Source organism: Hermetia illucens, chromosome 4 (assembly GCF_905115235.1).
Source record: "Hermetia illucens chromosome 4, iHerIll2.2.curated.20191125, whole genome shotgun sequence".
Taxonomy (NCBI): Eukaryota; Metazoa; Arthropoda; class Insecta; order Diptera; family Stratiomyidae; genus Hermetia; species Hermetia illucens.
In genome coordinates this window covers 166,872,194-166,896,940 of record NC_051852.1, presented here as the reverse complement: position 1 = coordinate 166,896,940, position 24,747 = coordinate 166,872,194, and the positions used below count along the sequence as shown (strand labels likewise).

Here is a 24,747-nt window from a genome sequence, read left to right as displayed (position 1 = left end):
ATCATTGCCTTCTTGAAACCAGACAAGGCTTGTGTAATACCGTAATCAATTCTGTATCCAGAATTTTGATGTAGTATCGATACTCGGTACTTCGCAGTAGATCGCTTTGATTACTCCCTGATATTTCGACGACATTGGCTGTTCGTTCACATCTACTAACCCATATGCTGACAAAAGCCACTTTCTTGTATTAATTGCCATCCATATCAGTCCTTTTGAATATTTAACCAGCAAATCCGATCCGAAGTGGTTAGCAGATGTAGTTCCCTCCCTTTTATTAATCCTCGAACACATCATGGGAGCGAATTATACCCAGGGGAAAAACCGGCTAATATTTCTGGCCAAACGTCAGCAGACTGAAATAATTTTCTTTTGGAATTGACGGAGCCCTGGATCCGCCATCCACTTGATGGCAGACCGGATCAATTTTCTGGTCCATGGACTTACATTTAGAGTTAAAAAAAATTTACATTGGCAACTAGGGTTTCGTCCATGGTAGAAGCAACTCATCCGACGTTGCCTCTGTGTCTGCTCGGGACGAAACCGTAGTCATCTGTAAAAATTGTGAGAGACAATTTCTCTTCAATTGGCCCGGCACGCCATCAAGTAAATGGCGGGTTCAGGGCTCCCTAAATTCCAAACAAAAATCTTGGTTAATTTGATTTTATTGATCTTTGCATTCATATAACTTATAACATAGGCCGATCACGAGAGCTCCTGTGCCAGAGGCTTGAAATTGCATTCAAGATTACGGCGGTCTGCACGGGGCACTGGCCCATAGGGGACCATGCCGCTAGGCTCGGCATACCCTACAATTCGCATTGCCGAAGCTGCGGAGAGGGGAGGGAAACCCTCATGCACTTTCTCTATGATTGCCCAGCTTTGGCTAGAGTCAGACTGCAGAAACTGGGTAAGCCATTTTTTGGGGATCTCAGAGAGATATCTAGCTGCAGGGTGGGAGAGCTGCTTTCTTTCGTGAATGCTACGGGCTGGCTCTGAAGATCCGAGCCGGCTGGACTCTGCCTCCCTGCTCCCATAATAACAGTCACAGTCTTAAGAGTTTGTGGCATCAAAACGGCGCACCAAAGCGCTAATTAGGCTCCTCGGAGCGGCCACTGATACCTACCTACCTACCTACCTGCATTCATATATAAAATTGGCTGTTCTCTGTTCTTGTCAAGGTCATTATTAAAACCTTGTTCTCGTTGAGTCGTGGGTAATCTTCATCAAAAAAGTCGATAAAACTTGCATTGTGATGTCTTTCTTAGCGGGGGCACATTCTAGCGGTAAATTGAAAAAAACAAGCGACCAAACGTCACTGATTTATTCAGTTTGGCTTCGAACGAAATTGGTTTCCCGCTTGCCCTGTTGACACTTATCTCTTAAAAAGTATTGTGTTCTCGAGTCCTTAGGTACGGCATACGCCAATGATGAAAAACTCAACACTTGAAAAGCTAATACGGTTTTATTTAAGTGTGCCCACGGGGGAGGATTGATAGGGGTATGTTGCCTAGCCGTCATTGCTGAAGCACGCGTGCTTTCATAGGCAATACGCTGCGTCGATGGTATCACGCCACTCGTTGACGTAGTACGAGTAGATCGTCCCGAGCAGAGTAACTCGAGAATTGCTTGAGGAACATTCTTCGATGACGGTTGCAGTCCGGCTTGCGCTTCCGCGAAGGCTGGATTACGTCCCGCGGTAGACACGTTAGCTCGGCGTCCGTTCACGTCGACTTCATAAAGGATGTCCGACAGACGCTGAAGGACTTTATATGGTCCAGAGCAGGGCGGTGACAAAGACTTCCGTGCGGCATCCACGAGCAGAAAGACGTGAGTGCATGTGCTAAGTTTTTTTATTCACGAAAGTTCTCTGTTGATTTCGGTGGGTCGTCACGAATAACGTTGCGCAGATTGGTAAGGAACTCCTGGGGGCGCGTCGATTCATTGCTGGGAAAGGAGTTCTTCTGGGAGCGACAAGGTAGTTCCGTAGAGCATCTCCGTCCAGGCCCTCCTTGCAGCTAGTATGAAGTCCCAATAGGACGATAGGCAGTATGCCTGGCCAAGCAGGGTTTTTCCCGTGGTACACACCTACGGCCCTATGTGTGCGATGCAAACGTTCGACAATTCCGTTTGATGCGGATTCGATGAAGTTGGCTAGCGACTTGAACAAGGCCAACTCGAATTGAGTACCCTTGTCCGTTGTAATCGTACGAGACGTTCCGTAGGGTACAACCCACTCGTTGTAGAAGGCCTTTGTCACGGAGTCTGCGGTCTGGTTCGCCATTGGAATCGCCTCAGGCCACCTGTAGAACCGGTTGATTATAGCCAAGGAATACCTGAAACCTTGTGAAATAGTCAAGGGACGAAGCCTAGATGGACGTGTTGAAAACGCTCATCGGGTACCGGAAACATTTGCAGGCGAGAGATCTTCGAATGCATGGTATGCAAGCGCGAGCCCAAATACGGACGTTTCTTTGCATTCCAATGCACACGAACTTCTTTGCGCTGGTTTTGCACGTAGAACGGCGGTTCGGACGCGCCGGTAGATGGGAGACGTCGAATGGTGACATTCTCAATGTGTCGCATCGGGTATTTGTCCGGGGTGGTCACAGCGTCGAGGCGGCGGTAGTGTCCACACAAACGGCAGGAACCGTCTTTCTTTGGCACGAGGTGTAGAGGGCTTGCCCAAGGACTTTTGGAAGGTCGGCAGTAACTTTTGTTTATTGTGAACTAGAACTCCTCTTTCGCAATTTTCGACTTTTCAGAGTTCAGCCTGTGAGGGCGAGCTGATACTGGGGGGTTGACGGTTGTGATTCAGTGTCGTGTGCCGTGAGTAGAGGCAGCTGTGCCTAACACGGGGTTCGTAAACCCTGAAAATTCTTCAATAACTCCGAGTACGGGGAGTTCCTACTGACAGTCGATATAGTCTGGTGAACATGTTGACTGACCTAACCGAATGCGGAGGCGTGTGTGGCAGGTTTAAAGAGTTTCCGGTTTTTTGCTGAGAAAAAAGACGCCTAGAACGATGCAAAACTGCCAGCGGAACGGACGCTTGATGGGGGTTCCGTTGGCTGCAAACAACTTGTACGAGGACGTCTTCTGGGCATTACGTGCGAAGGAGGCTGGAACGACCTAAACAGCTGCCTCCGTATCCACTAGGAACTTTAGCCGCGACGTTGGGTCATAGATGCCAAACCGTCTGTGAAAATAGCAAATTTGGTTGATAACCTCAATTTCACGGCAGGAGGCGCTTGTCGTGAAGAGCCGCACGTGCTACAGTTTGATGAGCTGCCCGGGCAGCTTATTTCCAACCGCAGCCCTTCAACCTGCTTCGCCAAGGAGTCAATCTCAGGAACGGGCTGCGAGCTAGTGTCGTTCTGAATGCTCGATATGGCGTTCGGCATCGACACGCGATCTGCGGCGATAGCTAACCTCTCCAGGTCATATTGGTCGTTAGCGGCTACAATGGCGCGGACGTGAGGCGGGAGGCGCTATAACCACAGTCATTTCACCAGAGGCTCTGGCGTGGATCTGGGCGCTGGTCGTCCAGCTCCAGGTCGAAAAGGAGTTGATGTGTTCTCTCGTCTTCGATGACGCCAAACACGGTGAGAAGCCCTTGCTTCAGCGCCTGGTATCTACCAGTGTTGGATGGCGTCTTTAAAATGTCCGCCACGAATTGATATATCTAACTCGGTTACAATTCTGTCGAATCGCGCTGCGTTGCTCGTAATACGGTTATTTCGGAATTGCTCCTTGACGCGTACGAACCACAGATCTGGCTTACTTTGCCAAAAGGGGGGTAGCTTCCGCGTAATTGCATTTACCTCAGCAAGAGAGGCTATGACGCTTGAGGCAGCGGAGACCTGGCCTTCGTCAGCGTCATAGAAACTGCTATTCGGCATTGTTAAATGCAAATCGTTTATTTAGCGGGGTCACCAATGTGCTCTCAAGTCCTTAGGTACGGAATACGCTAATGATGATAAACTCAGCACTTGAAAAAATAACAACGGCTTTATTTAAGCGAAAAAGAATTTGACAAGTTTAACGAATTGTAGGTTAGGTGTTGACCGGATGGCTGGTTCAGATCCCCCTGTCGTTACGTTTGACATTGCGAAACATCTCGCGCCCCTGTTGGTGAGCGCGGCAACTTCCTTTCTATGTCGATCATCTTGGATTTTTCCACTACCTCCTCTCGACTTTCTTTTCGTTTTTGACAAATTGATTTGGACGAAGATTTTATTACGCTCAAATGATGCTCCTTATTCACTGTCTGATCTTCTGGAGAAAATACGTAATGCACAATATCTTTGTGAGCAATGTTCAAGTTCTCCATCAATTCTCTGAGGATAATCGATGGAAACCATGCGTGATATGCCAGCCGTCTGAATAAATTCACGTCTCGTTTTCAGTAATAACTCGTTCAATGATTGTTGGTTCGGATGCAGCCATGGAAATGATGTCTTCTTTTCGTAAAATTTAATACACATTTCCACAATTCCACTTTTAAGGGTTTGTGTAAAGCAAAATATTAAAATTGGATTAATATTGGTCTGTCTGTCTGTTTGCCATACCGCTTTGTTCCCAAAAACGGTTATGGTTCATATTCATTAGAGATGGATTGTTTGTACTGACCGTGGGCCTGACAGTGAGTCCATTGATGAAGAGAACAAGTAGCCGGAGCCCATCTGGGAGAAAAACTAAAATTTACTCACTCATTTACACGAAATTTGAAGGGAAATGTAGAACTGACAACTCCTATGCATGCAGTATATGCTATGGTCTTCCCTAGAGTTTAAGGGAGGTCGATGCAATAGTTTCGTTGAGTAGCGAATGCAAGGTCTCAGTTAGTTCTTTACCATGCACGTCAAAGTTCTAAGCCAGGAAATGAGAGAAGTGGGAGAAGGGAATTGTGTAAAAAATACAGCTACACATCACGACCCATTCTCACAAAGTACACAAACGTGAAATATCTAATAAAAATCATAAACTGATCCATTATAATGTCTAGGCCCCGAAATACCCGCCATATCAACATCTATTCAAAGAAAGTTGATAATATTATATTTCTGTATTTTTAAAAATTGACTGGAAAATCCTTGAGCTCATCCTGCAATCATTAAATGCAGTGCAGTAACATAGATCATAATATAGAGCACGACACTGGAAAGTTTGATGGAAATCCTGCTATTATTAACATTCATGTTTTGTGAAGTTCAAATGGATCTTTTTCATCGACTCTGATGAATTTTGGTCTGTTTATAGGACGACTTCACATCGACACATAGTTTTCAAATGAACAAAAAAGATCCCAGTAGTCTCCAATTTTTTTTTTTTGGATTTTCTTAAAAGTTACTTTGCGGTTCTCTAACAATTTTCGAACCACAACTTGGGCTATTCGCCGCGCGATTTTACGTTTGCTCTTACAGTTCGATCGCGGACTTGTTTGGTCGCGGTAGCATAGGTAGATTGATGTACTCAACGAGGCATCACTTTCATAACTGCTTAGTTGTGACGAATATGGAGACCTAACAAAAAAAAAAGAAGATCTTTAATCAAGTCAGTAATCTGGTAATTTCTCATAAATTCATAGATATCAAGAGTACGTTAATACATCACTGGTCGTTGAACTTGAAGGATTATCGAATTCTTTTGTTTTTGCATTTCGTTTTCTCAAGTCCAGCGTGTTCAAATGTCACATTGCTGTCTAATCAATTCAACTCGAGACTTGTTGAATTTTCGTGATTTGTAATTATCGCAATGTCGTCCATCCTGTCGCCCTCTGTGGTTCTGAGTGTTGGCCGACTATAAAAGACAATGAACGGCGTCGTGCGGTAATGGAGGCTAAAATGTTGTACTGGACTAGTGGTGTGACACGTTTCGATCACACCCGAAATGAGGATATCCGCGATTGTTATGGGGTTGCACGGATCGTGGAAAAATTGAGAGAGAGGCGTCTTCGATGGTATGGTCACGCAATTAGTGCTAACGAGAATTCACTTGCCAAGATTGGTCTGAACATCGAAGTCGATGGTAAACGACCAAAAGGCAGGCCGAAACAACGGTGGCTTGATACGCTGGATGGGGATTTAAAAGCCTCGAGATTGCACCCAGATCAGGCATTTAATAGAACCAAATGGCGAAGCCGATCACGACGAGCCGACCCCGCTTGTGAACGGGACAAAGGCTGAAAAAAAAAGAAGAAGCTGTTTGTTCGTTCACTGTGTAATAATCGACGTTCCAGCGGCTCAATTTGAATCTATGGTTTTAAGTGCGTTAGAATCCTTCATTTCTAGATCGTAACGGAATCCTTGGAGGCAAAATGGTGAGCATTGGGCTCGTTCAGGGCCGTAAAGAGAAAATTTATGCCCGAGATGAAAATTATGTGGAAAAACGGAGCTCGGAGTAAAAATTATACTTGTCTGAGGTGAAAATAATTCGGCTCCTGATATTCCTTTTTTTCGGGGGAATTTCTCGTTGGGGATTATCACCCTGATTTGATTTAGGAAATGATTTACAACTAAATTGGCTGATCTCGGACACATAATAGATAATGGATTAAAACGGTGATATTCGCCATCAAACAAGGGATATCTAGTCATCAACGAATCGTTGTTATTCATTGTCGTCCAGATCAGTTTTTGAAGATGTTTCAATGTTGGGTTTGCTGCTTATAGATTCAATTTCAGAATTCATATTTATATAAAGCAAGTTTAGAATGAGATAAGTATTGAATTGCACATAAGAGTGGCTGCAAGTACCTTGTGTTACTATAAAAGTTACTGCAAGCACGAAGCACTCATGATGTAAGACGTAAGTTCTAATGGTTATTCAAAAGCACTATTGAGTAAGAAATGTATTATGGGCATAAAAATAATCTGACTGACCGTCTGACTGTTCAATCTGTTTGCTTTTTCGCTTTGTAACTAATTGACTTATTTGAAATTATAATTTAAGCAGCAAAAGTCTACTTGAATATTGCGCTTTTGCTTCAATATTTTCTACGGGTGGAAGTAGAAAGTTTGCGCTGTCCTTTCCGTGTGCCGATGAACAAATGATGTGTTCGAAGGTAAGCAATGTCAAGTACATTATCTGAAGCAGAGTGTTCATCTACACAATTATGAACTATTTCAATAATGTTATCTTTCGAGCCATCGTAATCCAAATGAATTTGGTATTTTCGACGAAATATTGACGGTTGAATTTCAATGAATGCCTTTCCGTGAGTGAGAAGTGCTCAATTTGTTGGATATTAAGATTTAACACGCATTTCGCAACCAAATATAATGGAGACCGAATTTAATTAAAATAGAAAAATGCAAACATAAAATTCACTAAATTAACAATTTTCCAGGATGCATTGTTTTTTATGTTTGACTAATTAATAATTTCATTGTAATTGTTCCAGCCTGCGGCGAGGCGATGATGTGAATTAGATTCATTATTTGTTCCTTATTCTTGCGATTGGCACTCATTTTATTCGAAAACCTGATTTTAACGTCCGTTTTCAAATAGCGAACTAGTTCTGAATCAATATTGATATTGAACCAACAAACAGCCTTACACTGAATGGAAAACGCGTTTGCCATAGAAAACTCATTTATTGCCGCACTTTACACATGTTACGGTCAATATTTAATCTTTTCCAACTTTCATTGTAAAAACGGAAAGCAAATTAGTCCATGTCGAATAGATTACAGTTTTACTGCTTCAGTAATATAGTACAGTCAATAATGGGGGGAATTGGAGGCCTAGTTCATGGTGCTGAAAACAGTATTTCGCAAGTGTTATCGTTTGTAGTTGTATTACGTCGTTCATATGAAAAGCTTATTCATAACGAGGACATCATGCAGTACTTTATCTTTACCATTTCGGGAACTTGGGTTAGGACCTATCGAAAATGAAAATATGATTGGTACTTTTTTGCTTTTTTTTTCAATGGTGTGTCGGCGTTTTAAATCAGGGGATTAGATTCTCTCTCAGCATCCGGGTAGAAACCTTCGCATTAACACTTTTATGGGTCAAAAAATTAGAACTATGACTCGCACCCTGCGACTCTGAGAGTTTTGAATCAGATATTGAATTTGTATAATGTATAGTGATTAGAGCACAAGGCTCTAATAACATCGTCATTAGAATGAAATCTCTTTCCTCGATGCCATCTTTTTAGGTTAGAGATAGAGAACAGATAGAGGTCCGAAGGGTTGGCCCCTTTGGCGAATAAAGAGCTTGGGAAACAATCCCATCCTAATTTGCATCGTTGAGAGGTTGCACCAAGTGACTAATAAGACTATTTCGGCACCAACGACGGAGATCCAAATAGTTCACCACAATGCTTTGAACGGAACCAAAAAAATGCTCAAGTCCTCTACGATCTCTCCGATGGTTAATTTGCGATTTTTGGCCAACATTTGCTTCATTTTGTCAACGTTTTCTTCGGACTTCGATGTCAATGGCCTGCCGTTGCGCTCATTATCGGCCACGCAATCAAGACCTTTTCTGAACCGTTTGCGCCACTCGAAAACGGCTGTTTTCTTTAAAGCATCGTTGCCGAAATACTTTCCCAACAATTGAAAAAATCAAAAATGACTGACGGTTTCGGCCAGGGCAGAGGCAACTCATCAGACGCTGCCTCACCTCTGCCCTGGGAGCAGCGTGACCGAAAGTGCCAACAGGTAGAAAGACGCTCCCTTTTATCATCGCAAAAACACGACAAGGTTGCGAGTTATATTGGACTTAAAACGCCAGTCGTTGTAGTCTAAGGTTGTTGTTTAGGATCTGCGGCATCCTAAGTCCATGGACTAAAAAACGTGGGAGTAAGTTGCTCCTCATTTAGTCCGGTCCACCATCATGTGGATGGGGACTTAGGATCCCGCAGATCCTAAACAACAACCTAACTTTCCCAACATTTGCAAGGTTTACGTACCGTTGAAATCGTTTTTAACACAAAATTTAATGCAAACTCGTAGTTGTTCATTCAAATCCATTCTGAAAATTCTCAAAAATAGTGAACTTTCACAACTGATGATGAAATAATATCAAACTTTGACGGGAATATCAGTGACAGTTGAGCAACACACACACAAAAAACACAGCCGAGTGCGGTTTCGCTGAGGCAACTGATATAGTAACCTGTGTTAAGAATCCTTCCGTATCAAATACTTTGAATGGAAGGTTTCCAATTGAAATTGGAACCATAATGGCCTGAACAGTTTCGCCGATGTAAATCATCGTTCGATCATTGGTGGATCAAATCGAAATTCATGTTGAAAATGAGGGTATTGGATCGATCGCTAAGGTTGTGTTGAATCCAGACTGACAGAATGGGATGGAAACCATTTTTATCCGTCAACCAGATGATTACGATGATGAATGTAAATAAATGTATCTGCAGGCTTCGTAAGGCAATCTATGATCTGAAAGAATCCAGCCTTCAGTAAAATTTCAACTAAACAAGTAAGCAATTCAAAACTGACAATTGCATATACATACATTCGGCGCAACACTCCATCAATGGCCATGGAGACAATTTATATGGATGACATTGTGAAGAATCAATCGAAATCAACACACTTTCAATATGAAAGACTTTTAACCGGCAATGAACTTAATTTCGTTTGCCCCGTCGTCCTCTATGGTTCTGAGTGTTGGCCGACTATAAAATATATTGAACGGCGCCTCGCGATAATGAGCCTCTTGTCCCTCTTGTCAGACACGATCAATGCGGGATTGCACCGAGTGTAAAGAAATTGCGAGAGAGGCGTCTTCGATGGTATGGAGATGTAATGCGTGCTGATGAAAACTCACTTGACGAAATTGGTCTGACTAAAAACTTATATCTAGGTCCTGAAAAAGAAATAAATATTTAATTAACTTCCTAATAGCTAATTTATCTATCCTAAAACTAGAAGAGATTCATTTTACTTTAAGAGTTTTCTAAACAATGAGGAATCGCAGTTACCCAGATCTGAGTTCAACCTAGTGTCAACCGGTTGTTTGCTAATGAACCAGCTTTCATAAGCATCCAGCTAGTTAATCTTTCTTACCTGCTTTAGGACCTTCAAATCCTCAGTGCTTACTTTATGGCCGTATTCCACCATAGATTTAGTGGATTTTCGGGAGTGCTTTACAGCCAGCTCTGCCTCCTTCATGTGCTCCCTAAATCTGGTGGAAACTTGTTAGCACTGATGAAGGGAACAAGTGGTACCCACACCAACGAAAAAGAAACAACAAGTTTTTATTACTTCAATTAATTAATCGTTGGAAACACCGCATAATTTCACTCTGAGTAATATCACATTTATTCGATTAAGCTACATCAAATTGCATTCGGGATCTTTAGGTTTATAGGTTTTCGCAATGAAGTCGTTGACGAAGAAGGAAAAGATTTGTTAGTAAATTATCGTGCTGGTGGCCAAGGATATAAAGAATTGGTAGCGATGCTTCTTTGCGGCAGGAGGAAAATCTCGTGAATAGTGCATATGACTTATGCTTGGGTGATTATATTGGGTTGGGGGAAAAGAAATGTCGTATTTGTGATCGGAATTTGACGCTTTATTTAACATACTTAGAATTATCCGATTTAAGTCTAATATGCGCCGTTTGTCATTTAGAAGACAACTTCATTATCCCCCTTTATAAAACCCCCCTACTTATTTGCAAAAAACTCAGACAGCTAGTTTTCGCAAGCCTCTTTGAGGCTAAATTAGTAGCACCAAGAGCGTTTTGCATGGACCGGAAGAGATGGTAATCACTTGGTGCCAGGTCCGGACGATACGGCGGGTGCGATAGGACATCCCATCCGAACTTCCGTAGCTTGTGGCGGATCATCAAAGATGTGTGAGGCTGAGCGTCGTCCTGGTGGAACACAACACCATTCCTATTGACCAATTTTGGCTGCTTCTGGTCAATCGCCTGCTTCAAACGGTCGAGTTGCTCACAGAGGACCGTCAACTCGTGTGGCACACAAACATCCAGCTTTTTTGGAATCCAATTTTCTGAAAATGGTTCCAAACGGTTTTATGGTCTATACCCAGTTCCTGGCCAATCGAGCGAATGCTCACATGCCGGTCTAGTCGGATGATTTCGAAGATTTCTACGATGATTGGCCTACCAGTACGGGGTGTATCTTCGACATCCATTACCCCAGAACAAAATCGATCGAATCAACGCTATGCTTTGCGAATCGTTACAGTATCAGGCCCATAAACTTCACAAATTTTTTCGGCCGCCTTCGCTGCATATTTACCTCTCAGGCAGTAAAAACGTAAAATATGACAAATTTCGGGCTTGGTGGACTCCATATTTGACGCACTATGACTGAAACGTACGATCACAACACTGTCAAAGAGACACTTGTAGCACAGATTGTCTTCAAATCGCCGTATAGTATGACCCGATGCGATAAGTATAACACAAGATTGTAGAAACATGATAAAAATACGTTTTTAGGTTCTACCCATTTATTCAAATTCGAGAAAAACAATTAAGTTACAAACACCGAAAAGGTCGAGAGAAAGAGCGTCTAAAAGAGTCGGATGGCGTCGAATTTATATCCTTGCCGATCCATATAGTGACGTTACTTTGTTGAGCATATCAGCTGTTGAAAGGCATTGCCATGTTGGTGCTGTCATGTCATTACCATGTCACTACACTGCCCCCTCCTGAGTAGTTGTGACGGTTAACGGCTGGAAAACTACGTATCGAATATTACTCGCCTCTCATTCGCTGGTTTCGCTCTTGGTCCTACATAGGTTTTGGGAGCCAAACTTATTGGTCGTTGGGCTGCTTCCGTTGGATCAGATGTTACTTCGAAATAGGCAGGTTTTAGTCGCTCGGCGCTGATATTTGTTGCTTTGCCCTGAATTTCCATTTTAAAAACGTTGTCGGAAAGTCTTTCTAACACCTTATATGGTCCTTCGTACGGATGCTCTAGCGGCTTCTTCACTCGATCAATCCGCACGAACACGTGTGAGCATGTAGAAAGATCCTTGTGGACGAAGACCTTCCTTCTATCATGTCGAGAGATTTGCGTTGCACGAACTTGTGTCATATGGTGACGAAATTTCTCAACGAAAAATTTCGGATCGGGAGGCATTTCCTCGTCAAGAAAGAACTCTCCAGGAATGCGAATCGTTGTCCCATAGACTAGCTCAGCAGCTGTTGCGCCAATATCCTCCTTAACGCTTGTACGAAGACCGAGCAAAACCGTTGGCAACACTTCGACCCATTCACGGTTGTTGTGGCACATAATAGCTGCTTTCATCGATCGGTGCCATCGCTCAATCAATCCGTTAGAAGCAGGATGGTATGCAGTGGTTCGAATCTTTTTGCAACCCACTAAGTGCGTCAGCGACTGGAAGATCAAGGATTCGAACTGGGATCCTTGGTCCGATGTTAATATAGTAGGTGCTCCAAATCGTGAAATCCAGTTGGTATAGAATGCGTCTGCGATAACATCTGCCGTAATTGATCGTATCGGAACCGCTTCAGACCATCTCGTAAATCTATCGATCATAGTCAATACATACGAGTGACCTTGTGATTGCGTTAGCGGTCCGACAATATCGATATGTACGTGACTGAATCTCGTGTCCGGCATATCGATTTGGCCATGCGATGGTTTTGCATGTCGTCCAATCTTACTTCGTTGACACGCAAGACATGTTCGTGCCCACTCAAGAATGTCCTTGGACATACTAGGCCAGACATATTTTCGGCAAATCAGCTTCTTCGTGACGCGTCCGCTTGGATGAGATAGTCGGTGAGTAATCTCAAATATTCTCCTCCTGACAAGTATTGGGATATACGGGCGTATTTGGGAAGTTGACACGTCGCAGTACAACATTGTATCCTTGTCGTCAACTCGCAACTTTTTCAAATCCAAGGTCGTTTCAGAACGCAGTAGATGTTGGAGTTCCTCATCGTTTCGTTGCGCTGTAGCTAATTCTTCGGGCGCTATGGCAACCGGTAAGGTAACAGCACTAATTCGGGACGTGTATGATATTGGTCGAGAATTGGCTGATATAGTCCAGTTGCCTTAATTGCCGTGGACTAGCTTTATCGGCTTTCTGTTGGAAGGCAAACGTTATCGACTTATGATCGGTTTTGATTAATAACGGACGACCTTCGACCATGTAGCGAAAAAACTTGACTGCATTGTAGATTGCTTGGAGTTCTCGATCGTAAGTGCTGTACCTACGTTGTGTATCGGAGAACTTCTTCGAAAAGAAACCGAGCGGTTCCCAAACATTGTTATTCCACTGTTCGAGAACTGCTCCCATAGCCGTGTCCGGTGCGTCTGATTTGATGGCCAATGGTGCATTCTCAATGGGATGTCGTAGTAACGCAGCGTTGGCAATTTGCTGTTTGCACTTTTCAAATGAGACATCTGCTCGTGGATTCCATTCGATTTTGCGTTTATCCCGTTTCCTTGCACCAATGAGATACTCGTGGAGAGGTCCTTGAATTTCGGCTGCATTCTGCAACGATTTTCTATAGAAATTAACAGCTCCTAGAAATCGTCGCAAATCGGCAATTGTTGACGGTTTTCCGAAATTCAAAATGGTTTCCACTCGACCTGGAAGGGGCTTGATGCCATTTTCGCTCACCAAATATCCTAAATATTCAGCAGAAGATGTTCCGAAGCTGCATTTATCGACATTGATGGATAATCCGTATTCACGGAGTCGATTAAATATCGTCAATAAGTGCTTCCGATGCTCCTCGTTCGATTTAGAAGCGATAAGAATGTCATCGATGTATGCATAGCAAAAGTCCAATCCGCGGAGTGCATGATCAATGTACCGCTGGAAAGTTTGTGCGGCATTACGTAGACCGAACGTCATTACTCGGAACTCAAAAAGCCCAAAAGGAGTAATGACAGCTGTTTTGGGAATGTCCTCGGGTGCTAATGGAATCTGGTGGTATGCTCTTGTCAGATCAATCGTGGAAAATACCTTGCATCCACTCAGTTTGTGCGCAAAGTCACTAATGTGAGCGATGGGGTACTTATCTGGGACGGTGACAGCGTTCAAACGCCGATAATCTCCACATGGTCTCCATTGTCCGTTTTTCTTCCGTACCAAGTGTAACGGGCTCGCCCATTGGCTACTCGATGGTTTGCAAACTCCCTGTTGTAGCATGTAGTCAAATTCAGCCTTTGCTTCGCGCAGTTTTTCGGGCGTTAATCGTCTGGGTCGGTCAAAAACAGGCGGTCCTTTAGTCAGGATATGGTGGTAGATATCATGAGCCATCACTTTCGCTCCGTCAGATGGAATTGTGATGTCGACAAAATCTCTCAGAATGTCATGATAACTTTCGCTAGACTTCAGTGTTGTCATACCACAAGTTATGGTGCCGGTGAGCTTTGTGATGCAGGATAAGTTGGTCTTATCGTCGATTATCTTCCTCCTGCGTAGGTCCACTAATAAGCCATAATGGTGCAGCAAATCGACACCGATTATTGGTTGTCGAACATCCGCTAAAACGAACCTCCAAGTAAACGGTCGTCGTAAGCCGAGGTCGAGCGTTATGATGCAATGTCCATATGTTTTGATTGGCGTATTGTTGGCGGCATAAAGCTGAAATTGCATTGGCGTGTGCTGATTTTTGTCTTTAGGCAAAACTGAAATATCAGCACCGGATCCACCAGTAAATGCATGCCGCTTTTCCGATCGAGTACTAATAATCGGCTGGGTTTACTGTGAGAGGGGTCGTCCTCGACCGCCGAAATTCGGGACGACGAATTTAGTTTTCCGAAGTCGCGGAATTATGATATTTTGCCACTTACATGGCGGTCGGCAATTACGCGCTTGTTTCCCAAACCGTTGATGAAAGAAGCAGAACCCTCGATTCCGTGAACCTGATCTTTGCCTTCTGGTGCTCCGTTGTTTGGATCGGGACCGGTTGCGTGTCGTGATTTCCAGTCGGTCAATTCGGCTCAATATTTGCTCCAAGACATCATTTTCCGTGGATGCCTTCTGAACGGTGGAAATGCAAGGCAGTTGTTGCATCTCGATCATTAAATCCGCCATTTTCGTCAATTTATCGACGTCTGCTTCGTTAGAAATCGCTAACACCATTCGAATATTTTCGGGCAATTGCTCAAGTAGCAACCATCTTAGCATGGCGTCAGTTACCTGCTCCCCGCCAGTGTTTCGCAAGTCCTGCAGGTAATGCGATGGTCTCTTTCCTTCCAAATTCTTCCCTTGGAAAAGTCGTCGCAGCTTGGATTCGGCGGACTCTGCAAATGCTGCCAATATCCTCTCCTTCACGGCTTCGTACTTATTTGTTGCCGGAGGATTGCGTGCTATCGAGATCACATGCGGAAGGATTTCCGGCTCGGCAAATTGTATCTCGTACTTAAATCTTGTTTCGTCCGACGTGATGTGATTAGTGTGGAACGCAGCCTCTACCTGCTCAAACCGAAATGCCGGGTCGGGTCGATAAAATGACGGAAATTTTTGTATGCGTGCCGCTTCCACGAATACGCCCGCTGGTCGATTAGTTATCGGCGGCAGGAAATCACTCTGAAGGGATGTTTTCGGCGTCTCTGGCGGTTTGGATTCAGTGGCCATTTTGAAACTCGCGCTTGGTGTCGATTAAACGTATAGAAATTTAAGATCACTGCACTTTTTATTTTAACTCTAGTCGTCGGGGTCACCAATTTAGGAACATGATAAAAATACGTTTTTAGGTTCTACTCATTTATTCAAATTCGAGAAAAACAATTAAGTTACAAACACCGAAAAGGTCGAGAGAAAGAGCGTCTAAAAGAGTCGGATGGCGTCGAATTTATATCCTTGCCGATCCATATATTGACGTTGCTTTGTTGAGCATATCAGCTGTTGAAAGGCGTTGGCATGTTGGTGCTGTCATGTCATTACCATGTCGCTACAAGATATGTTTAAGTGTCGCCATCTATTGACAAAATAAGACATTCCCCAACCCTATATGAAGGAATATTTTGTATTCTTAGCTTTGTACGAATGGAGGAACGTGCATAGAAAGTTTCTCACATAAGATGAACACATTTGAATCCGAATTGCCCAGTTTTCGGTATTCCGACTGGTATTAACATTTTTTGATGAAAAATATTAAAATGTTATAAAAATTGCCAGCAAATCATTTGTAATTTGCCAGCGCATCATTTTAATAACAAATCTTCGGAAGAATTATTTTATTCAATTAAGTTTTTCTGGTGACATTTCGGTTCTCTTTGTAACCGAAGCAAAACTGCTCACCAAATTAGATCACTCTATTCAAAACAGATGAATTTAACACATCGTTCAATAAGTCCCGGGACTAATTATGAAAACAACATTTTATCGGAAAAATTCTTTATTATTCATCAACATAATCTCCTTCAAATGTAATACAATCATTCCAACGCTTCTCTAACTTTTCAATGCCATGTTTGTAGAACGATTTGTCTTTTGACTCAAAATGAGCCTCAGTAGCAACGATCACCTCCTCATTTGAGCCAAATCTTTTTCCCTGGAGCATCTTTTTGAGATCCGCAAAGAGCCAGTAGTCGCTGGGGGCCAGATCCGACGAGTACGGAGGTTGAGGAAGCAGTTGGAAGCCTAATTCGTTGAATTTGGTCATCGTTTTGATTGACTTGTGGCACGGTGCGTTGTCTTGATGAAAGATGACTTTCTTCTTCTTCATGTGTGGGCGTTTTTTCGCTATTTCGGCCTTCAAACGATCCATACGATAGTCAATGAAAATTATACGATTCGCATCCCAGAATACGGACGCCATCACTTTGCCGGCCGACTGTTGTGTTTTTGGACGCTTCGGGCGGCTCTCACCGGCCGTACGCCATTCAGCTGACTGCCGACTTGACTCCGGAGTGAAATGGTGAATCCATGTTTCGTCCACTGTCACATATCGACGCAAAAAATCCTGTTTATTGCGAGTAAACAGTGCCAAACAGCTCTCCGAATCATTGATACGTTGTTGCTTTTGTTCCATTGTGAGCAAACGCGGCACCCATTTGAAAAAAACCTTTTTCATAGCCAATTTTTGGTGCAAAATAGTAAATGCACTACCAGTTGATATGTTCACCATCTTAGCTATCTCGCGCACTTTTATTTTGCGGTCACCCATCACGATTTTCAATACTTGCTTGGTGTTTTCGGGAATTACTGCCTCATTTGGCCGACTCGAACGTTCCGCATCAATTGTATCAGCATGACCGCGTTTCAAGTCAGCATACCGCCGACAAATGGTTGTTTTCGACGGAGTAGAGTTCGGATAACGTTTTTCAAGCCATTGCTGAGCTTGAACAGTGTTTTTTCCTCATTAGAAAACAATGTTTTCTCAACAGACGAAACTCGTTTTGGTCCATTTTTTCACGATTGCAAAGGTAGCGTCACTTTAACCACTATAGCTTTCTTGGTTATGTTTCAAAATACATCAAATTTTGACACATCTTATCTGAAGGTTGGTACTTCTGAATCTTGGTATATAAATGGCATTATTAGCGCCATCTCTACGCGAGTCCCGGGACTTATTGAACGATGTGTTAAACGATTAACTTTGCTTAATTACTTTATAATTTAAAAGATGTAACGAAATCATTTGAATTACTGCGACTATAATTCATCCAATTGTCAGTTTTTTACAACCAATTATCAATGAATTACTGGACAAAGGGCTTGCATATGGTATTCACTTGTTGAGTGCAGCAGAATGCCGCAATAGTTTGTGCATACAACAAAGGTACAAAGATTTTATTAATTAACATGCTTCCCAATGAGTCCCCTAACAGTTATCATCCGAATGGGTGTGAGATGATGGTGCCTCATATTAACACGCTCATTCCAACAGACTTTGCTAATTGACGTACGATTTAATCTAGAAGGCCAGCGATGCGCTGAATTCATATCTTACGTTAATGTATCATTTTCCTAATGAAAAAAAAACAAATTAATAAGTGCATCGAACAATGGTAACAGAACCTTTCACTGTTTCGTACCGAATCTTGTCAGCGTCAATCTTACGACTGTTTCTATTTGAATTGAGTAAGGCTATCCAGTTACACTGTAGTAAAACAACTCGTACATCTTGAACGGAATAATGTTTACATGTTTTTCCACATACGATACATACGTGTGTAGACAGCTTCCACTAAATATATTATGTCTTGATGCTTTGCGTTCGTAAAAAGTAAGCCATAGTCGCAAAGCTTTTTAAATTCAGTCTATTGAAAACTTTCGAGCACGTTGTTCTGTGTTTTGTGATCTGTGATTTGTGTGAATTTTGTGATAGTCTCGCAAGAAAACTACGAAATTCAAGGGTTTTTATTTGATTTAAAAAAAAAATCTAGAGATTCAATAAAACGTTTAATATCTGAAAGTTTTAGTTGACCACACAGTGCTTCAGGCCTATATAGTACCTAATCAAATTCTGTGCTTTCTCGCTTAACACAAACCTTGTAGGTTGTTATATTAGTTGGCATTATTTTGCGTGAAAATAGCAATTTTAACAATTATACTATGTGCACTGCTTGGCTCATTCTCTGTTCGTTCAAATCGCTTACTAATGGGTTTAAGTAGAGAGGGAGGCTTGCCAGTAACTTTCATAACAACTATTCGAGAATGACATGGAAAGGATTCATGGAATCCTATAATACATCGCATCCGCTTGATATTGTTTGTATTCATTCTTACTAAATAGCATCTGTTTTAATTTGTGAAAACTGGACTGGAAAAGAATTCGTAGAAATCGATGGCAGCTTCTTATATTTTTCTAAAAAATAAGCACATTGTGAACCTTAAATCCGAATTTCCACCACAAACATGGATTCATGTTAAGGGGGTCATCCCGTATGTCGGATCCGCGGAATTGAATTTTTTTTGGCATCAATTGTATCTAGATATAGTGTAGAATATATGGGCAAAGTGATTTTTTGATATTCGGAGTCATTCGGAAATTATAGTGTTAAACACGTGATAAGTCAGATGCCAGATTTATGTCGATGGCCGTAATAAATCATCATTAACGGCGCAACAACCGGTATCCGGTCTAGGCCTGCCCAAATAAAGAACTCCAGACATCCCGATTTTGCGCCGAGGTCCACCAATTCGATATCCCTAAAAGCTGTCTGGGGTCCTGACCTACGCCATCACTCCATCTTAGGCAGGGTCTGCCTCGTCTTATAGATTTTCCGGGTGGGATCATCCTCATCCATACGAAGTAAGTGACCCGCCCACCGTAACTTATTGAGCCGGATTTTATCCACAACCGGACGGTCATGGTATCGCTCATAGATTTCGTCATTGTATAGGCTACGGAATCGTCCATCCTCAAGTAGTTATAAAGCTCGTATTTATCGGACCGAATGACATTTGAATGACTTCGCTAAAAGGACAAGAATTGAAGCCAAGGTTGTACATGTGTTTTTTCAAGAAACCTAAGGCTTATGGACTAGGTATAGCAGATTAATGGTCAGTTAAGCTTTTATGGATAAAAATCGCATTCTACTTTTTAAATGCTTTTTTTTCGAAACCGCATGTTGAAAATCAGCTGCCACCATAGTCCAAAATCTATCCAACCAAATTCTTTGAAATTTTCAGGACTTATTCAGAACATATTTCTACGGTCCGCAAACTAGGATAATTGCGATTCATTCAGTAGTTTTTAAGGTTTTGTGTTTACACAAAACCTTATTAAAATCATTTTACTATCTGTCTGTCTGTCTGTCTTTTTTTTTCGGCAACAATACGCACCAAATACTTCGCCACGCCTAAGTATCTTGCTCCATCTAGCGGAATTGAAGGCATTCTTCACATCAAGTGTAATCACTGCACAACATTTGCCCTCGTCAAGTGCGGTCTTAGCTGTGTTAGCTACTAGGACAAGTGCATCGGTTGTAGACCTCCCCTTTCGAAAATCGAACTGATTTTCGGAGAGACCGCCATCCTTTTCGGCAATTCGAATTAATCTGTTATAGATTACTCGTTCGAATAGTTTGCCAGTATTATTTAGGAGGCATATCGGCCTGTAGGACGAAGCTTCACCCAAAGGTTTGTTTGGCTTGGGGACTAGAATTAATTTCTGCTTCTTCCATTATGTAGGAAATACTCCTTCTTTAAGGCATGCGATGAACGCCTTGGCAAACATATTTGGAGCTATTTTTACTGCTGCCTTGAGAGCTTTATTGGGGATGCTATCCAAGCCAGGTGCTTTGTTTCCAACAATTTTATCCGCAGCTTCGAGGGCCTCCTTTTCGCTTACCATTGGAACTTCGGCGGTGTCTATCTCGACAGTGGAAAGGTCATTCTGTGGGAAAAGATCCGTTACTATTTCATTAAGCAGAGTAGGGGAAGAGATCGGTGGGGAGCGTTTGTCTTTAACTTTCGATATTATGGTTTTATAGGCGCCACCCCAGGGGTTCGTGTCAGTTTCATTACACAGTCGCTTAAAGTGTTCGCTTTTACTTTTCATGATGGCCACATGTAGTTTCTTCCGAGCGTTTTTATATTCTTCATGTAATGGCTCGTATCCAGATCGGTTTCTATTTCGTTGACTGCGCCTTCTAGCCTTGAGGCAGGCCTTGCGGAATTCTCCGATTTCAGAATTCCAATAAAAGTTCGGAACTCGCTTCTGTGATACAACATACCTTGGCATGGATGCGTCACATGCTCGTCGCAACTTCTCGCCAATCTGCAGAGCTTTATTTTCTGCGCTTCCTTCAAGCGATGTATTTTGCTGCAGAACCTCTCCGAAAATCTCCTCGTCAAACCTATTAGCTGCCCACCTTTCAGCTCTCGTCCGAGACCGTTTCATTCGTTTTCCATGTCTGATTTCAAAAATGATGGCCTGGTGGTCGCTATGTGTATATTCGTCACTGACATACCACTGCAGATCCTTAGCTAAAACATCGCTAACAAAAGTGACATCTATCACGGACCCCATTTCTCTCTCACGAAAAGTGTTCACGCATCCAGTGTTAGCCACTACAAGATTCAGACGAGAAAGAGCTTCGAGTAATATTCGTCCTCTTGCGTTCGTTTCTCGGCTGCCCCATTCGTTAGCCCATGCGTTGAAATCTCCAGCCACTATCTTAGGACTATGGTTTTGTGCGTCTGTTGCTAGCCTCTCCACCAAAGAATGGAACTCCTCTGTCGTAAGGCTTGGAGCCGAATAACAGCTGTAAATAGATATTCCGCCTATTTTTGCTCTAGTGAAGCCATTCTCGAGGATCTTGGTGGTTCCTTCTATGGCCCGATTTCCGCATGTCCATATCGCTGCCTTTCCGCTCTTATCCGCGACCCATACTCCACTGTCTAGGTTTTTGTACTGCTCGTAGATAATAGCAACGTCGATTTTGTTTTCGAATATCGTCTGGGAGAGCAGGTCCTGAGCCGCTTGGCAATGGTTCAGGTTTAGCTGTAGGAACCTCATTTGCGCATAGTGTTGATCGCATTCCTATACACCGGACATGTGCTGCTGCCTGTAACATGGGCGCTGTCAATGTCGTTTATTTGCCTGCAGAACAGACAATTGGGTTTTTCTTCGCAGGCTTGTGCGATGTGGCCTTTATTTCCGCATTTACGACACAGGTCGGACCTATCGTGAACGCTAGTACATTTCTTCGCCACGTGCCCAAATTCCAAACACCTGAAGCATCTTTTCAGAGTTATCTGCTCTCGTAGTCGGCAGACGACCCAGCCAATCCGAACTTTACTGGCTGTGATAGCTGTTTTGGCCGCTTCAAGTGTTAGGCTTATGGACGCAGTTTGTGTGCCGCCATATGCCTTCCTCAGCCGTAGAATATCTCGCTCCTGGACCGACTGTATTCCCAACTGGGATCGTAGCGCTTGACAAATTTCTTCCTTGGTTGTGATCTCGTCCAAGTCTTTACACTCAATAACCACACGATTTTGACTGAGCCTCACTTCTGCTGCCTCACCCAGTGACGACTCGATTTTTTTCTGTAAGTCTTCTGACTTGTTTTCGCATGGTTTGAATTCCAGCAATAGGTCGCCCCTTCTGTATTCGCCTTATGCGGTTCACACTTTCACCTAGCTCCATTAACGAGGTGTCTGTTTTGACCTTGCGCAGAATATCAGCATACGTTAGTTCACTTGTTTTTGTTATTATTAGCGCATCGGGCCTGCTTCTCTTCTGCAGCTTTTTCTTCTTTTCCACCTTAGTCCAAGTGGAACCTTCATTGGAGTTACCGTCTTTCGCCGTAGGCTCTGGTAGTCTTTCGCGAATTTGCCGTGGAGGCGTTTTCTCCATTTTGCGTTTTTGGCTACGTCGAGGAGATTCCGGTTCCCCATTAGACCCTCTCGGTCTTTTACGGAGCTCCGGAGTTTCCTTAATAGTGAAGGGGCTGCCCCTAGATGGAAGCAGCACTCTAGGCGTTGACTGCAGTGCTGCAGTTTCTCCCTGTTTCTTCCCTTCACTACTTTGTTTTAGTTCTTCTCGTACTTCTAGATACGCAGCTCTAATAGCACGCACTTGGTCTTTAATCGCGTGATGGACATTATGTCGGGCGTTTACATACTCCATGAGGTTTTTTATCATTGTCCCTAGCTTAGTTATCGCCTCCGGCTCACTACTCGCATCCTTAATCGAGGCGCGTTGGCTAATTTTGTGAGCATTATCGGGCTTTGCTGTCGGGGATCGCATGACTCTACTGCTCCTCTTAAATGGGTCGCCTCCAATATTTACCAGTGGCGTCTTCTCGCCGACGCTCTTACTACCAGGGACCAGGCTGGATGTTGTGTTAGCATCCAACGTCCGGGCGGATGTCTCTTCTCCGGGTTGATTATATTCACCTTCCATTTTTTCAAATAATCTACTAATCAAAACAAATCAAGCAAGTTACCTACCGTAGCACTGCATTCCATAGTGTTTGTGAAGATAACAAGCTGTAATTATTGACGAATAGAAAACTTAAATTTCTCTTTCAGTGGGATTCGAACCCAGGGTGGAAATGAAATTCTGGTAAATGAGTATCAATAGGTTATACGCAGCACTATACGAACAAAATTCAAGATTTAAAATGTTGATAAAAAAATGTTGTCTGTCCGTCTGTCTGTCTGTCTGTCTGTCCGTCACACGCATTTTTCTCGGAGACGGTTGTAGCGATTCGCACCAAATTTGGTAGAAAGGTGGGAATTGTGAACGCTCACGCATATAGTGAGTTACATCCTTTTACGTTGAATTTAAGGGGGGGTCCCCATACATGCAAAAGGAGGGTGTAATTTTTTTTTTCATCAAATATAGTCATGTGGGGTATCAAATTAAAGGTCTCGGTTAGTACTTATCGAAGCCGGTGTTAGTTTTGACATTTGTTGAACAGGTGGGGAGTGTGGGGGGTTGAAAGTGGTCATTTTTTTAATGAACCCATTCTCAGAAACCACTCAACCGAAAAATTTGAAAAAAATCACGGGGCTGCCACTATATGGTGCCTAGGCTCCGAAATAGCCTCCATCCTTATAACTGTTCAAATAAAGTTAATAATAGTACATTACTATAATTTTTAGTACTTGACAGGAAAACCCCCCTTAAGTTCACTCTAAAACCACACAATTTTGCAACAATGTAGGTTACAGTATAGAGCATGATCTTTGGTGAAAATCGCACTATTACTAGCAAAGTAATGCTAGGTCAAAACTGTCGCTTCTCTACAAATTCAAGGCTATGAATGTCAATATCACTTGAAAGTGGAAATTTTCACATAATATATGCATATTTTACGTGCTACATGCTAATGGGACAAATGCACATTCAAATCTCTTTATAAAAGAAATACACAAAACCGTTCATACCTGAAGCGTCTAGCTTCCGGTTTCCCGACTTGTTTTTTTATTCGTTGAAGAAGCCGTAAAAAAACGCCAAAATTCAAAAAATTCAAAAAAAAAGTTTAACACGGCACCAAAAATTTAGTTTTTAATATTTTTTAATGATTCTAGTTTGCGGACTAGCCTCGAGATTGCACCGAGATCAGGCATTCGATAGAGCCAAATGGCGAAGCCGATCACGACGAGCCGACCCCGCTTGTGAACGGGACAAAGGCTGAAGAAAAAGAAGAAGAATCCTAGTTTGCGGACTGTAGTTAAGTCTGTACGTTAAAATGCCGTTTGCTTTTTTTCTCTAAGATTGACGCAGCGCCCTCTAGCATGGCAGCAGAAAAACATCTTTTTTGGAGATAATAATAATAATCGTTGGCGCAACAATCCATATTGGATCAGGGCCTTGAAGTGTGTTAGAGCACTTCATTCAAGACCGTAACGGTACACCACAGTACACTGTGGGAGGCAATGTGGTCAGCATTGCGCTCGCCCGAGATTATTACCCTGATTTGACTCAGGTACTCATTCACAGCTGAGTCGACTGGTGTCCGACATCCAATCACGATAACAAATTCCTCTGCCCCCAGCGAGATTTGAACCGCGACCTTCCGCTACGACAGCCCAGCGCTCTAACCACTTGCGCCATCCGGAGATGGGTGTATAAATTGCTCTGTATTTCTGGGCTGGGCTTCTGGGCTGGAAAAATTGCTATGCACGCTTAAGATATTAATAAATCTATGATGAAAAATTCGTCTTTGCATCTTTCTCCAGTTCTTCACAAAAAATTTCTAAAAAAAAGCCACAAAAAAAACGGCCTTTACACGGGATGACCCCCTTAAATATACAAAATTCTTGATTTAGCACTCATCGCCTTATCAAACATTCTGCTCAAAAATTCATGCATTTGTGATAAGAAATTAATCTAGCCGAAGGA

At 42.8% G+C, this 24,747-nt stretch overlaps 1 protein-coding gene across 8 annotated transcripts in view; it reads left to right on the top strand.

The window, feature by feature from the left end:
- Positions 1–24,747, top strand: part of LOC119655610 (rho guanine nucleotide exchange factor 11) — a 181,848-nt gene that overhangs the window by 125,603 nt on the left and 31,498 nt on the right. The window lies entirely within an intron of this gene.